Here is a 17,645-nt window from a genome sequence, read left to right as displayed (position 1 = left end):
TACGTCACTGTAGGTAGGTTAGTAATGCGAGAGGAGACTAAAGGGGTGAGGTAAGGAGTAGAAAGATGGATTTGTGTGTCATCAGCATAGAGATGATACTTAAAGCCATGGGAGTTTATCAAGTGACCCAAGGGAGGAGGTGTAGATGGAGAAGAGAAGGGGTCCAAGGACAGAACCTTGAGGGTCCCCTACAGAAAGAGGGAGTGGAGGAGCCAGAGTTATATGTAATGCTGAAGGAGCGCTGCGATAGGTAGGAGGAGAACGAGGAGAGAACAGAGTCTCGGAGGCCAAGAGAGTGGAGTTTTTTTGATGAGGAGGGGATGGTTGCCAGTATCAAAAGATGCAGAGAGGTCAAGTAGTAAGAGTACGGAGTAGTGACCATTGGTTTTAGCCGTTAGTAAATCATTAATGAGTTTTAGTAGGGCAGTTTCAGTGGAGTGTAGTGAGCAAAAACCAGACTGTAAAGGATCAAGAAGGTTGTTGACAGTGAAGTAGGAGCTCAGGCAATTGTAGACTAAGCGTTCTAAGAGTTTAGAGGTAAACGGGAGCAGAGAGATGGGTCTTAGGTTGTTCGGGTTGGTGGGGTCTAATGAGGGCTTTTTAAGTATGGGAGTGATGTGTGCATGCTTTCGAGGGGTGGGGAAGGCACCATTAGAGAGGGAGAGATTGAAGATGTGAGTGAGGGAGGATAGGATAGAACAGGGTGACCGTAGTAGTTGTGAGGGGACAGGATCCAGGGGGCAGGTAGTGAGACAGGCTTCTGAAAAAACCTTAGTGACCTCTTCGGTAGTAGCAAGGTTAAAAGAGGAAAGTGTTGAGGGAGGTTTAGTATAAGGTATGCTAAGTTGGATCGATGTCTGTGCAGTGGAAATGCCCCTACAAATTGCTTCAATCTTGTTTTTTAAATGATCTGCAATCTCGTAAGCAGTGAGTGAGTTACTGGGTAGAGGTGGAGAAAGTAGAGAAGAGACGCCGAGGACTGGATGACAAGCTATTGATGAGAGTGACAAAGTAGACTTTTTTTGGCAGCATGGAGGAAGGAATTGTAGGTTAAGAAAGCAGATTTATATAGGGTGAAAGCTTGCTGAGATTTGGTTTTACGCCACGATCGCTCCAGCGCACGACTATGTCGCTTAAGATTTCTGGTGTCGTCAGTCTGCCACGGTTGTAATGGTTGGGGCCTGATACTTTGTGTAGTTAGAGGAGCACGTGTAGTTAGGGGAGCAAGTGAGTCTAATCTGGATGAAAGTGAACTGTTGTAGACAGAAGTGGTCAGGGCAGGACAGGGGAGAGATTCTGTCAGTTGTAGAGTGGAAAAGAGAAGGCTTAAAGTTGTGAAGGTTTCTGCGGGTAATTGTTTCCTGCTTGGAGTGATAGGTGTTTGAAGACGAGGACACTGTGAAGCTGATGAGATTGTGATCAGAGAGAGGAAAGGGGGTGTTTATGAGGTTATAGGGAGGGCAAAGACTGGAGAAAACAAGGTCTAATGTATTCACATCAGAGTGAGTGGAGGACTGTGTTCATTGTGTTAAGGCAAAAGATGAGGTTAGGTTGAAGAGTTGGGATGTAGCTGGGTTGTTCACATTAATGTGGATGTTAAAATCTCCAAGAATGATAGTGGGTATTTCAGAGGAGAGAAAGTAGGGTAGCCAGGCAGAGAGGTCATCAAGAAAGCACAAAACCAGTCCAGGAGGATGATAGATCACTGCAATCCTCAGAGAAATTGGAGAAAACAGCCGAATGCTGTGAGTCTCGAAAGAAGAGAAGGATAGAGAGGGAGGGTTAGGGAGGACTTGAAAGGTGCTCAGTGGGGATAGAAGCAAACCAACTCCACCACCTTTCTGACCAATGGGTCTGGGTGAGTGGGTCTAGAGAAGGCCTCCATAGGAAAGTGCTGCGGGAGAAGCAGAATCTGATGCTTGAAGCCAGGTTTCTGTAATTGCTAGTAGGTTAAGGGAGCAGGAGGCAAAAAGGTCATGGACAGGGGTGAGCTTATTACAGACAGAGCAGGCATTCCAGAGTGCACATGACAAAAGGAGGGTGGTTTTTAGGAGCACAGGGATAGAGAATAAATTGAGCGGATTGCCGCTATTCCGAGAGGAAGGAGGGTGCCTGGTGTGGGGGTGAGATAGTGGAGGACCAGGGTTTGGGGAGATATCCCCAGAGGTTAGGAGAAGAAGGGTGAGGAAAGTAAGGTGGGAGCAGAATGTATATTAGTGCACATGCCTTACTGTCCTGGACTTGGTGTTAGGGTCAACAGGTGAGTAAAATATCAGCAGGAGGTGATGAGAGCAGTAGTAGGGAGATGGTAACAGTGAGGGTGAGATGTATAAGCTTTGGGGAAGAGCAGAGGGGTAAAAGGAGATTTTGGGAACACAGGATAGTAATATGAAAAGGATGGGTAGAGACAGCATATTAAAAGGTACATGGAGTGGGAATCATACTTGTAGAAGATGTTTCCCAGGGTGTTTTCTTGCAGTTTATCCAGCGTGCAGTAGAGTTCTTTGTTGTATCTTCCTGCTGCTTGAGTTATCCTGCTTTAGTTAAACTGCTGTGTTCACCTGCTGCTTCACACTCCAGCATAAAACACACTGCTGTGTTCACCTGCTGCTTCACACTCCAGCATAAAACACACTGCTGTGTTCACCTGCTGCTTCACACTCCAGCATAAAACACACTGCTGTGTTCACCTGCTGCTTCACACTCCAGCATAAACCACACTCATGCAGAAAACTGCACCCCATCTGACTGTGCCCCCCCATGAGCTGGTCTAAATTTATAGGGAGATGGTCAAATGAGCAACTCCTCTCCACCCCAATTAGGAACTGATAAGGATCACATGAAATGGGGGAAGTGTTGCTCAAAGACAGACCAGCCACACAGACACAGAGAGTGAATCATCTTTTATAACTTTGGCCTGATCACAGAAAGGCAAAAAGGAGGTGAGAATCAATCACCACAAACAGAACAAAAGATATACACTAATTGTTCTGAGTTTTGCAAAAAGTCAAGGTTTGCAAAAATTACAGCTAAAGGTGGAGATGATACAGCAGACGAGACAGCAGCATTTACCTGTGAAAAAGCAGAGATGGTGACATGCTTCTTTTCTGCTGGTCAATTCATGCAGAAGGATCTAAAAGTTTCTCTGGATTCTAACACACCCAAACCTATGCAGTAGCCTCCCTAGCGGTATGATTATGTCAATATTTCTGTGCTCAAAATGGTACATTTTTTTGCAAGGAAATATGTCTTTTTTTATTGTATGCCAGTAATTCTTAGGAATAACTCACTGAAATCTGTCCAAACAAGAGTCTAGTAAACATCCAGGGTATATAAAAATTTGAAACACAAAATCATAAATTATAATTTAATAAATAATCATAAAAAATAATAATATAATAATAAATTTAGTTCAATAATATAATCAAACCAAAAACACTGAAATTTGAAATAGAGCGCCAAGTTCACACATCACTGATCTTAGTCGCAAAATCGTTTTCAGTGTCTGATGACGAATTTCCCCACGAACCATTTTCACTTAATTCTGCAAGTGGTTCTGATTTACTATCACTGTTCTTTAGCTGGTCTAAAACCGCTTTTGACCTAAAGAGACGCTTTTTGGACGCCATGGACATTTCTCAGTTTCCAGGCAGAAAGAACAGTAAAAATGCAGGCAGGGCACAGGACAAAGCACTAGGGACAAAATGTATGTGAAATGGTTTGATACAGTAATGTTTTACTATGTGATTTTAGTGTATTGAGTGAATGTCATTTTTTAAAATTTGGAAATTTCCAGCTGGTTACGTCGCCGTACGTCCCAACGTCGCAGGGAATGGAACCCGGAAGATGGATTCCGGCATCGGCCGGAGGAGATGGCTGGAGACGCTGAAGGGGGGACATCGCGGGAGCGAAGGACAAAGTAAGTGCAGATGGGATTCTGGAGCAACGCTGCAGGGTATTCCCGAGTGTAGCTCAGGGTTACCAATCGTGGTGCAGAAACTTTACCCCGAGCTACACTCGGGAATACCTCCAGGGAGGTTAAAAGATCTATTTCTACGCAGTAGAAGTAAAGAAGACATTCAAAGAACTTATGTCTATACTATGGGGACTTGGATTATGTAGTTAATTATCCTAACAAAGTTGAAGAACCACTGCTGCGACTGGTGTTATAGTGTCTGAATAAATACATGTCATTACCCAGTCTGTCTGCCCATTCATTCATAAAGAAAATAAAGTTAATTCTCTACAATTTAATTTTGTCATGCCACATCACTGAGGGCCTTGAAATTCCTTGCTCTGCTATGATAGACTCTAGGGCCGGGGGAACTTATGGACATAGAATTCGCCCAAAGCAATAATATTCAAATGAGAAATAAACCAGCCCCTATTGATATGGAGACATTATTTCTCCAGGAGTGAGCAAGAATCTGGAGAAGATCAAAGCAGTGTTGGATTGGCCTGCCCCTAGAATTGTGAAGGAAATACAATTTGTTGGATTTTCCAACTTCTACAGAAAATTCATAGGAAACTTTTCTAAGGTGACAGCACCAATTACGCAATTGACAAAGAAAAGTGCTCTTTGTGTGGTATCCTGAGGCACAGAGAGACTGCCTTTGGTAGGGTAAATAATCTTTTCACTCAGCATCAATATTAGTACAGTACATTCTGATCCTGAACTGCTTTTCATTATGGAATTGGATACTTCAGATTCTGCAGTGAGAGCTATACTTTCTCAGCGAATAGGTGAAAAAATGCCTTCTTACACTCATTTCCCTTGTTTAATGTCTTCCATTGAAATAAATTAGGACATTGAGAACAAAGAGTTGGTGGCAATTCAACAAGTCTTTTCTGAATGGAAGCATCTGCTGGATGCAACAACTTGGAATTCATTTGTTATGCTAAGAGATTGTCTTCTGGACAACCACATTGGTCCCTATCCTTTTCTAGGTTCAATTTTATTATTTCATATCGACCTGGGTCAAGGAATATTAAAGGCTAAGTTCACCTTTTTTTTCTAAATTCCAGCTTCCATATGTACAGGGCTTTTTTCCTCAGAGAATAGGTGCAAGAACTCCCTCTGAGTCTTCACCCCCTACCCTCCTCTAAGCCCCGTTTCTTAGTTCCACCCCCTACCCACCTCCCAGTACCGCCCCTTTTGGAGAATTCAGAACCAAGCATCATTTTGTGGTAAATAATTTGTATAGAATTTGTTAACAAGAAATAGAACCCCTGCAGCCAGAAACAATAGACCCCACCCAGCAACAATAGATCCTCCACACACCAATAGACTCCCCCATCAACAATAGGTCCCCACTTCAGCAACAATAGACTCCCACGCCAGCAACAATAGATCCCTACACACAACAATGGACCACCCATAACAAAACTTCACCCCCAGCAACAATAGATCCCCTAGTAGGAACAACAGATCTGCCAGCAGCCAGCAACCTCACCCTCAACAGTAGATCCCTACCAGCAACATAAGACCCCTCAGCCATAATAGATCCCCACCAGCAACAGTAGAACCCCCAGCAACCAGCATCAATAGATCCTCCAGTACACCGCACACCCCTTGCCATTACATGCATGCATGCAGTGCTGGAGGTGCCAGAACTGCGTTCCCCCACGTTCTCGCTAAAAGAAATCCCTGCCAATATACCATTAATGTACTTTTGCTACATGGAGAAGAGCTGTAGTATCGAAACAGAAGGATGTCTTGGAAGTCATGTAAGCTTACCATACACTTTACAATCCGATTGAAAATATCCTTTAGATCTACTATGTAGTGCATGGGCCTGCCTGATTGGATACAGAGCTTTTGGTGACATTGTTAACGGCACCCCAAATACAGAAGCAAATGCACATTTTGTCACGTGAAGAAACAAGCTAAAAATGCAAAGTAAAAAAAGTGCAAACCGCAACATGCCACAATGTTCCATGTGCTACTTTGCCACATGTAGAACAGCCTACTGAAATCAATGGGCTGTACTATGTGCGGTTTAGTAAAAAGGCAACAAAAAAAATGTGCCCCCACTATGCTTAGTGTGCTTGCAGCCTGCAAGTGAAATTGGTGTGTATACACAAGAACAATGAGGCTCTATTCACATCTGAAAATGTGCATTGTGAATTCATTGTCAAGTGCGGATAGCAGGCATGAGTTTGCTCTGCCAAAACACTGAAAAAAAGCACACCATGCTCCGCTCCAAAAAAAATTCTGGAGCTTCTTTGGGGTGTTTGTCACATGTAGGGCAGCCCATTTAGGTAAGTTCCTGCTATGCGGGGATGTGAACAAAGCCTAACAGCTAAAAGTCTCCATCTACCCCCTCCAATGTACTTGAAAAAGCTGGCCATACCTTATGCAATCTGATTGTACAAGCTCTGTACAATTTAATTTAGATTTACCAGAAATATGGAATAGGAGGACACACCTGAACAATCCATTCGATTTGTATCAAATCAGACAAGCTCTTGCACTATATAACTGATGGTGGATCTAAAAGATATTGTACAATCAGATAGTACAGAAAGTGGGTGGAAGGTGGTATAGAGTGGGAGGTGTGGTCCAGAGTGGTGAACACGCCCTATCATGCCCTCTTCTGTGATACAGCAAGAAAGATAGTGATGGGATACGATCTACAGGAAGTGATGGAATCTAAAAAACATTTTTAAACATCCAAATAGACAGATGAAAGTTCAACGCTGCTATAGATGGGGTAAGTGAGAGAAATTCCTACAGGAAACACTTCTATTTATTATGAAAAGTGCAATTCTGTCCGAAAAGATGAACCTAGCCTTTAAGGCGAAAGCCTTATACAGGAAGTTGTCTGGACCTCTCTGAGAAGGCAACTTCGAATGTACAATCCTGCCGAAAAAAAACTTCCTCGGACCAATGACTTCCAAGACAATTTTTGAGTCTCAAAAGGGGTATGAGAATGATCCAATTCTCAATTATTCTCCTAAGGACATTAACCTTGAGTGCAAGAATGGATTTTGGACTCAAGCATATTGTCTCTATGTACCTGAATTGGTCTGGATAGAGTCCCTCAGGTTGGCACATGACTCTAAACTTGCTGGGCATTTTGGTGTTTCTAAAACAGATTAACTTTTATCCCATTGCATTTAGTGGTCTGGTTACAATAAAAATGTCAAGAGCTATGTAACTTTGTGCCTGACCTGTACACACACTAGGATACCCCTTTGGGGTTACTCCAACCACTCCCTGTTCCATCAAGACCATGGGAGACAATTTCTATGGACTTCATGGTCAATCTTCCTCCTTCATAAAATTTGACCTTTACCATCTAGAAAAAATGTTTTGATATATTCAAATCAAACATATCCAATTCTGGTCCAATATATCAGAATTATATTACCGTTCCAGTGACAGAAATCAAATAGTGTACAAGTTGCTACCGCAATGGTATTTGGTAGCTTTCATTTTTTCTTGCATGATACTTAAGTGTCTTAGACCCCATTCACACTTGTGCGACGTATGCAACTTTGGACATCAAACTCTCATGACAAGCCGTACCCAATGTTTTCCAATGATAAACAATTATACATGTGTGACTTAAAGTTGTAGCAATTTCGAAGTAGTTCATGCACTATGGTCTGACTTTCATGCAACTTGCATGAAAGTCATACCTGAATGTTTTATGCACAACAGTGGGTCTGACTTTGCAGAGGGACAAGTTAGATCTAAGTCACACCCATCCAAAGTTCCACTCCAAAGTCACGCAACTTTGGAGTCATACAAGTGTGAATGGACTCTTGGTCTTGGTTAAAAAAAAGTGTGGAATGTGTGGAAGCTCTTTTGAAAAAAAAAGAAAAGCTGACTGTACCAGATCAGAATTCTAATTGTTCATCTATATTTTTTCTGTTGCAAAACAGACCATTGCCAGGTCCTGGAGAAAACCAAACATACCTTTTTAGGAGCTTAAAGCTAACATTCATTTATACATGACCTATGAGAAAATGGCAGCCACTTTGGATGATAGACTAAATTTTATAAAGTATGGAACCCTGGATTACACACTATTTACCTGTAGATTTTGATTGTACTCTCCTTACCATCTAAGCCTTCTCAGCAAGGCCCCTGCAATTGGAAGGCCATGCAGATGAACATTGGTGCTCACTTCCTTTTATTTTCCTATTACTCTCCCTCTGTCCCCTCCAAAAATAATTCCTCTGCCCCCCCCTTCCCTTTTTTCATCTTTCTTTTTACTCTCTGCTCAACTCTCTACTGAACTAAATGTTATGAATCAGTCTAATAGATGGAAGTTCAAGAAATCACACAGCAAGAAAAACTTGCAATTCTAATGCTGTAGTCTGGCTGGGTTCACACTTGTACAGTGCGGTATATCACATGTGATTCGCACAGCAACCACTCCGCATTCATGCGCAAATCACATGCGAATTGTGGGCGGTGCGATTGGAGCCATACATTTTGTATGGCTCCAATCACACCGCATCTGCACCAGAAAGGTGCAGGACCCTTTTTTGTGTCCGCACTAGAAACCCCATGTGAACTAGAATACCCATGCAATCCGATTCTAAACATCGCACCGTGTTTTGCGGACCGATTTTGGGGTGATGTTAACATACACACCCGCAATGGTTTGAATGAACGGGGTGTGATTGTGATGCGGTGCGGAATTCGCACAGAATATGCTGCAAATTCCACACCGCATCAGTGTGAACCCAGGCTGAATGTGAAGGGGTAAATGCATCCTGCTGCTGCTCCTGTTAACTGATCAGGGAAGATCCACCAACTCCAAACGTTATGCAATCAGAAAAACGGTGCAGAGATACATCAGTGAAGAAAACTTTGACAGATAAACAATGTAGCAACTTGCACGTAAAAACAAGTACAGCATCTAGCTGTCGGTGTGATGAGACATTCCACTAGTCCGGCCTGTGGCAGATCACTAGTGAAGCCTGAGCTGACATTAGGACGGCAGGGCGATCTGCACAGCACACAAACTAAGCTAACCCACTTAAGACAGAGACTGACAGTGGAAACACAGGAAGGGCGACAGGCAACATGTGTCTAGGCAGCCCCTTTCTCAAGCCTGAATTTTGCACTTGTACTGTGGTATACAGTAAGGTCCATATATACAGGTGAAACTCGAAAAATTAGAATATGGTGCAAAAGTTAATTTATTTCAGTAATGCAACTTAAAAGGTGAAACTAATTTATGAGGTAGAATCATTACATGCAAAGCAAGATAGTTCAAGCCATGATGTCACAATTGTGATAATTATGGCTTACAGCTCATGAAAACCACAAATCCACAATCTCAGAAAATTAGAATATTGTGAAAAGGTGCAATATTCTAGGCTCAAAGTATCCCACTCTAATCAGTTAATTAAGCCATAATACCTGAAAAGGGTTCCTGAGCCTTTAAATGATATCTCAGTCTGGTTCAGTAGGAATGACAATCATGGGAAAGACTGCTGACCTGACAGTTGTGCAGAAAACCATCATTGACACCCTCCATAAGGAGGGAAAGCCTCAAAAGGTAATTGCAAAAGAACTTGGATGTTCTCAAAGTGCTGTATCAAAGCACATTAATAGAAAGGTTTGTGGAAGGGAAAAGTGTGGAAGAAAAAGGTGCACAAGCAGCAGGGATGACCTCAGCCTGGAGAGGATTGTCAGGAAAAGGCCATTCAAAAGTGTTTGGGATTTTCACAAGGAGTGGACTGAGGCTGGAGTCAGTGCATCAAGAGCCACCACACACAGACGGATCTTGGACATGGGCTTCAAATGTCATATTCCTCTTGTCAAGCCGCTCCTGAACAAACAACGTCAGAAGCGTCTTACCTGGGCTAAAGAAAAACAGACCTGGTGTGTTGCTCAGTGGTCCAAAGTCCTCTTTTCTGATGAGAGCAACTTTTGCATCTCATTTGGAAACCAAGGACCCAGAGTATGGAGGAAGAATGGAGAGGCACACACTGCAAGATGCTTGAAGTCCAGTGTGAAGTTTCCACAGTCTGTGTTGATTTGGGGAGCTATGTCATCTGCTGGTGTTGGTCCACTGTGCTTCATTAAGTCCAGGGTCAACGCAGCCGTCTACCAGGAGATTTTGGAGCACTTCATGCTTCCTTCTGCAGATGAGCTTTATGGGGATGCTGACTTAATTTTCCAGCAGGACTTTGCACCTGCCCACACTGCCAAAAGCACCAAAACCTGGTTCAATGACCATGGGATTACTGTGCTTGATTGGCCAGCAAACTCGCCTAACCTGAACCCCATAGAGAATCTATGGGGCATTGCCAAGAGAAAGATGAGAGACATGAGACAGAACAATGCAGAAGAGCAGAAGGCCGCTATTGAAGCATCCTGGTCTTCCATAACACCTCAGCAGTGCCACAGGCTGATAGCTTCCATGCCACGCCGCATTGAGGCAGTAATTGCTGCAAAAGAGGCCCAAACTAAGTACTGAGTACATATGCATGCTTATACTTTTCAGAGGTCCGATATTGTTCTATTTACAATCCTTGTTTTATTGATTGCATGTAATATTCTAATTTTCTGAGATTGTGGATTTGGGGTTTTCATGAGCTGTAAGCCATAATCATCACAATTATGACAAATCACGGCTTGAACTATCTTGCTTTGCATGTAATGAATCTATCTCATATATTAGTTTCACCTTTTAAGTTGCATTACTGAAATAAATGAACTTTTGCACGATATTCTAATTTTTCGAGTTTCACCTGTATTTGGACACAGCCACAATTTTAGTTTTTTTCAGGTATTTACCAAAACATATCAAGCTATCATTATATAATGGATATGGACTGAAAGTGCACACTCTCAGGTTTAATTTGAGGGTATGTACATCCAAATTGCAGGAAGGGTTTAGGAATTACAGCTCTTAAGAGTAGCCAAGGTATGGAGTTGATTCTACGTGTGGTCCTTGCATTTGGAATCTATTGCTGTGAACCTACATCATGCGTACAAAGGAGCTATCCATGCAATTGAAATAGGCCATTGTAAGGCTTCAAAAATGAAACAATCCATCAGAGAGATAGCACATGAGAGAGATAGCATCAACATTAGGAGTGGTCAAATCAACAGTTTGGTACATTCTGAGGAAAGAAGAATGCACTGGGGAGCTCAGAAACATAAAAAGGCATGTACGTCCATACAGAGGACAACAGTGGTGGATGATAGCAGGATCCTCTTTATGGTAAAGAAAAACCCATTCACAACATCCAGACAAGTGAAGGACACTCTCTAGGAGGTGGGCAGTGGTGTATTTAGGTTTTGTGCTGCCCTAGGCAACACAAAAATTGTCTGCCCCCCACGAACACCTACCAGCACTTCCCCCTCCCATGGAGAGAGCCTGACATTGACCAACACCCCTGTCTCCCACCTGGGAGAGTCTTCCACTATATCCCCCGGTGATAGAGAGAAAGACACTCATCTTCACAGCTCCAGAAATCCCCAGGAACGAGAGTCAGGCTCTGCATACACTTTCAAGCAGCTTGCAGCCTCTCTCGGATCCCACCTGGTTCCCATGGCGCACGTGTCCCTTCTTCTGAGGGGAGATGCTGTCCTCCTGAAAAATGCCGCCCTAGGCAAATGCCTTGTGGTAAATACGCCCCTGGAGGTGGGCATATCATTGTCAAAGTCTACAATCAAGAAAAGACTTCACAAGAGCAAATACAGAGGGTTCACCACAAGGTGCAAACCATTCATAAGCCTGAAGAATAGAAAAGCCAGATTAGACTTTGCCAAAAAACATCTAAAAAAGCCAGACCAGTTCTGGAAAAGCATTCTTTGGACGGATGAAACTAAGATTAATCTGTACCAGAATGACGGGAAGAAAAAAGTGTGGAGAAGGCTTGGAACAGCTCATGATCCAAAGAACACATCATGGTGGAGGTAACGTGGAGGCATGGGCATGCATGGCTTCTAGTGGCACTGTGTCATTGGTGTTTATTGATGATGTGAGAGAAGACAGAAGCAGCCGGATGAATTCTGCAGTGTTTACAGATATACTGTCAGCCCAGATTCAGCCAAACGCAGCAAAGTTGATTGCACAGCGCTTCACAGTACAGATGGACAATGATCCAAAACACACTGCAAAAGCAACATAGGAGCTTTTGGAGGAAAAGAAGTGGAATATTCTGCAATGGCAGAGTCAATAACCTAATCTCAACCCAATGAAGGCAAAACTAAAGGCAGAAAGACCCACAAACAAAAATCAATTGAAGGCAGCTGCAGTTAGAGCCTGGCAAAGCATCAGAAAGGAGGAAACCCAGTCTTTAGTAATGTTCATGGGTTCCAGACTTCAGGCAGTCATTGGCAGTAAAGGATTCAACAAAATATTAAAAATGAACATATTATTCATGATCATATTCATTTGTCCAATTACACTTGAGCCCCTGAAAATGGAGGGACTGTGTATAAAAATGGTTGTAGTTCCTAAAATTTGTACTTGATATTTATGTTCAACTCCTTGAATTAAAACTGCAAGTCTGCACTTCAAATTCATTTGGATTGTTTCCTTTTAATTTATTCTGGTGGCATACAGAGCCAAAAGTATGAAAATTGTGCTGGAGTCCAAATATATATGGACCTAACTGTACATGCCCTAATTCCAGGATAATTAAATGGATGTGGGGCAAAGATTATGTTAATACAACTTATTGGCACTATTAGCATAACAATATATTACAACAAAAAACAGCAGGCTTAGTTTAAAAAAAAAAAAGAAGCCCAATCACAATACAAATCTAAAAACATCTGCCTTTACACGCACGTGAACTTTAATGGCATCCCAGTCTTAGTCTGCAGGGTTCAAAATTGAGTTGGCCCACCCTTTGCAGGTATAACATCTTCAACTCTTCTGGGAAGGCTGTCCACAAGGTTTAGGAGTGTGTCTATGGGAATGTTTCACCACTCTTCCAGAAATGCATTTGTGAGGTCAGGCACTGATGTCGGATGAGAAGGCCTGGCTCACAGTCTCTGCTTCATCACAAAGGTGTTGTCGGGTTGAGGTCAGGACTCTGTGCAGGCCAGTCAAGTTCTTCCACCCCAAACTCGCTCATCCATGTTTTTATGGACCTCATGTTGGAACAGGAAGGGGCCATCCCCAAAGTTGGAAGCATAAAATTGTCCAAAATGTCTTGGTATGCTGATGCCTTAAGAGTTCCCTTCAATGGAACTAAGGGGCCAAGCCCAGCCATGTGCTGACATTTTACGTGGCCTACCACTTCATGGCTGCTTCCAGCTGAGTTGCTGTTGTTCCCAGCTGCTTCCACTTTGTTATAATACCACTAACAGTTGACCATGGAATATTTAGTAGCAAGGAAATTTCATGGATGGACTTATTGCACACGTGGCAACCTATCACGGTACCACGCTTGAATTCACTGAGCTCCTGAGAGCAACCCATTCTTTCACAAATGTTTGTAGAAGCAGTCTGCATGCCTAGGCGCTTGATTTTATACACCTGTGGTTATGGAGGTGATTGGAGCACCTGAATCTAATGATTTGGAGGGGTATCCCAATACTTTTATCAATATAGTGTATATCATAGAATATGAAAAATGAATTAATTAAAAATATAAAATAAAATACAAATTTTAAGAAAATTATTTTAAAAAGAGGTGAATATACCAATCATTAAGAGTGCTAAAAATACTACAGTATATCAGGGTATTTTCAATTTTAACAACTAGGCTGGTAAAGCCAGAGACTGAGGAAGCAGGATGGAACAGAGGGCCCTGAAACAGCATATCTGACCTGTTGGGAAAAGGTCAGGGGTAGTCTGCTAGTAGTCAGAGTATGCCTGTATACCAGGTTCTTCTGGGCCAGTTTGGTGCAATGAGAATCAATGTCTTCTTCACTTGCTAGGTCTTGGTGAGCAATGTATAATTTGGACTGGGGGGAAGAAACAGATTAGCCTGAACTGAGATGAGGGAATTATCAAGGCATCTGATGCCAGCGCTAGAAGGTCCTTGCCACAGAGGTAGTTTGTTGTTGAATCTAGGAGGCCAGGATATCAACACCCAGGGTTCCCCATTTCTGACATACAGCAATACCTCGGTTCACGAACGTAATTCACTCCACAACTCTGGTCGCAAACCAAGGCAATTTTTCCCATAAGATTCAATTTAAGGCAGGTTAATCTGTTCTGACCCCTACGAACGTGGTCGCCAACCAAAACAAATTTTCCCATGACGTTCAATGTAAATAAGGTTAATTCGTTCTGAACTTTTTTTTGTTTTTGAATCACAAAAATATGAAAAAGTACAGTACAAAGAGAGAGAGAACACTAACCTTGCTTGAGACAACTTCTGGCATGGAGGATAGGAAGGTGGGTGGGAGGCGGTCATTGTTCGGAGGGAGAGTCCCCCTTCATGAGGACATTGGGGAGATCTCCTTCAGGGGTTTCCTCTCTGTCTCTTAGCTGCAGGCTCAATTTTGGTGAAAAATCTGTCCAATGTCACTTGTCTTCTCCTGCTCTGCATAACCCTCCGGAAATTGGAGACCACGTTATCATTCATCAGATTCAACACTCTGTTCATTAGTTATGTTGGGGTGGTGCTTCTGGTCACCTTCATTACCACTCTGTATTAACAACATGCTTGCTCTGCACAGTTTTGCACCTTCATTACCACTCTGCACTTTCTTTTCAACATGCATGTTCTGCACATTCTTGTCACCTTCATTACTGCTCCGCACTTTCTTCGTACCACCATGCTTGCTCTGAATTTTCTTTGGAGCCATACTGGATGTCTGGTACAGTATGTGCTAAAAAGCACACAATAAAGCTTTACAGCAAGTGTGCACAGGGATGTACAGTACAGTATTGTACAATATGTGCTAAAAAGCACACCAAAATGCTTCTCAGTACTGTGTCTTCACAGTACACTTTCAGTGCCTATCTGAGACTGCGATCTCGCCTACAAAAAGTCAGGACCAAGGGTCAGAGCAGGGAAGATGGCCGCAGCTCGTGTTCATTAACCGAAGCTGAGTTTGCGAACCGAAGCAAATTTTTGTGAATGTTTGCGAACCTAGTTGTTTGTGAACAGAAGCGTTCATGAACCGAGGTATCACTGTATTAGGTAATACGGTGGAGGACCCATTCCCCTTGATCCAGAAGGTGGCAGCTGAGGTAATTCACTTTCCAGTTGACCAACCCTGGAATATGGACCGCAAAGATTGCTGGCCAGGGATTATCCATGTATGAGATTATCTGGCTTGCTTCCTTCAAGGGGCCATCAGGAATCATACAGCCTTGAAGGAAGCAAGTCAGATAATCTCACAAATGAACTCACTATCCAGCAATCACTGATTTTTAGATGATATTGTTTTACTGCACCCTGATGGGGATCCAGTGTTGCAGAGCCATCCTTTTTGCTCTGAGCTCCAGGATGTTGATGAGGAGCTTGACTTCCACCTGTGACTTTGTTTCCTGGACCATGAGGGACAGGAATATTCTTCCACAGCCTGGAAGAGTGGCATCTGTTATCTCCTTCCAGTAATAATGAACACCTTCCTATTGTTAAGGCTATATATGATATCCACCAAGTTAAGAAATTCCTTGCTCGGCTGGACAGAAAAATGGGTATATCAAAAAGGAAAGAGCATGTTTGTTCCAGGTCAACAAGATGTTGTGTTAGGAGAAGTATCGAATGAAATTGGGATAATGGCAGAGCCTTGAAGGAGACTACCATATGACCTAGAACATTAATGGAGCATCTTATTGCAGGATGTCGCTTTGACCTCAATTCTCAAGCGTGGGTTCAGAGAGAGAGAGATATTTGTAAACTGATTGGGTGCTCTGAGTTTTGAAGAGATAGAGGCTCCTGAGGAGTGGTAGTTTTTGGATTTCCTTCCATGAATGTAGAACCTTCCTAGGCGCCTTTTACATGCAGCTGCAGAAGTCCAGACTTTGAGCTACAAGATTCTGTGCATGGGGATTAGAACCACTCTAGAAAGAAGTGTCATTATTTGTTATCCTGCGGCTTACTACATGCATCGCCCAAGGTGCCTTGGTGAGCACCAATTCAGGATCTAATGCCTGAAGCAACATTACAGGCTATCCCTATGGTGTAAGGTCCAGGAATGATTCCCAAGATTTTACTGAAGTTGCACTGCTTCAACTATGGTAGTAGAAGACAGTAAATTAGCTGACCGAAGGGTTGACTGAAAAACCCAAAGATAAAATAATAAACTAGTAAAGCTAAGCAATTTCTCCGTAGCGGTGAGGAGGTCCATCATCTTAGGACACTAAAATATCAGTGGACTCAGAGTGGGGTAGAATTATTGGGTAGCATTATAGTGGAGGAGCGCAAGAGATGTGTCCTCAAAAGTTTTGTCAGCATCCAACCACTTGAAGGTACAGAACTATAAAAGTCTATGATTACTAAACCTGACCTGTACTGTACAATTAAAATATAGAGATTGCAGTTTTACTGTGAAGTATGTAGGAGAGAAGAACTGATTCTATGTAAATAGAGTGGCATTGGTATACACAGGACTTGTATTTTATAACATATTCTGCAGCTTAATTGAAACTTTTCAAAACTGCTTGTCCTTCTGCTCTTCACAAGGTAAAGCTCTAAATCACCCTATCACACGATTACAACCTTAAAAAGTTTTATGTTCCAATGGAATGTCTCTGATCAGATTAAAGCAGGGTCTCTGAAGAGCAGAGAGCACTAGGTTGAGATCCCAAGGTGGCACAGGTTAAACTAAGAGCAATTACCTATAGAAACATTCTAACAAGAGGTTTCTAAAGGATGGAGGGGGCAGAAACCTGTCCCTTCACTCCTTCCGGCTTATACCTGTTTGGTTGTGTGCGACACATTCAAATTATGTATGCTTTCCCATTTCACATGACTGATAGTGTACCATGACCTGCACACACAAACCTTTTTGTACTTATGCCATTGTGATGGTCTTTGCTTAAGTACTTGTTCTTTTTATTGAATATCTTCAATAATACACACAAATAAAACATTGTTGTACCCCTAGCAGTGTAGTATTATCCTCATCTTTGTGAAACACAATAAAGGGCCTACTTACAGGATAAGGCCATCAATTCATATACTGTACTCTCATCATACAAGAGATGGCAATAAGACAACCTTGTGCCCAAGCTAGAATCTCTAGCTTCATTGAGCTGCAAGATATTGGATTTCTCTTTGATGGCTGGTGTAAGCCACTTCCATGGCGTTGTCTGACTAAATGCTGTTAGACGATGTCAACAAGAGGTCCAGCATTGAAGGGAAATCCAAAATTTCACTGAGCTCCAAAATACTGATCGAGAGAATAGTTTCCTCCAGTGATCAAATACTCTGTACAAGTAGGGTATTCAGAATTCCTCACCATCCCAACAGCATCTATCCAGGCTGGCATGAATAATGAGAACCTTCCAGACCAGTGAGGTTTTTCCAAAACTATCATTGGACTAGTGACCTACCATGCCAGGGCAAACCTACAGTAGTTTTGTAAATCAGGCACATATAATAGTCCAGAGAGCTAGTACAGTGCAAATGTGGAATTGGAGGCATGGACGATTGTCCAGAGTCAGGGAAACCTTGGACAGGGCCATGTCCAGGATCAGGCCCCAAGCAATGAGAATGTTCTAGAACAGATGTATGGAGATTAAAAAGTTTTG

The sequence above is a fragment of the Staurois parvus genome, unplaced genomic scaffold (genome assembly GCF_062004578.1).
Source record: "Staurois parvus isolate SC_StPar_1 unplaced genomic scaffold, SC_StPar_1.0 ptg001134l, whole genome shotgun sequence".
NCBI lineage: Eukaryota > Metazoa > Chordata > Amphibia > Anura > Ranidae > Staurois > Staurois parvus.
The sequence above is the reverse complement of the archived record's forward strand: the minus strand, read 5'-3'. Positions refer to the sequence as shown.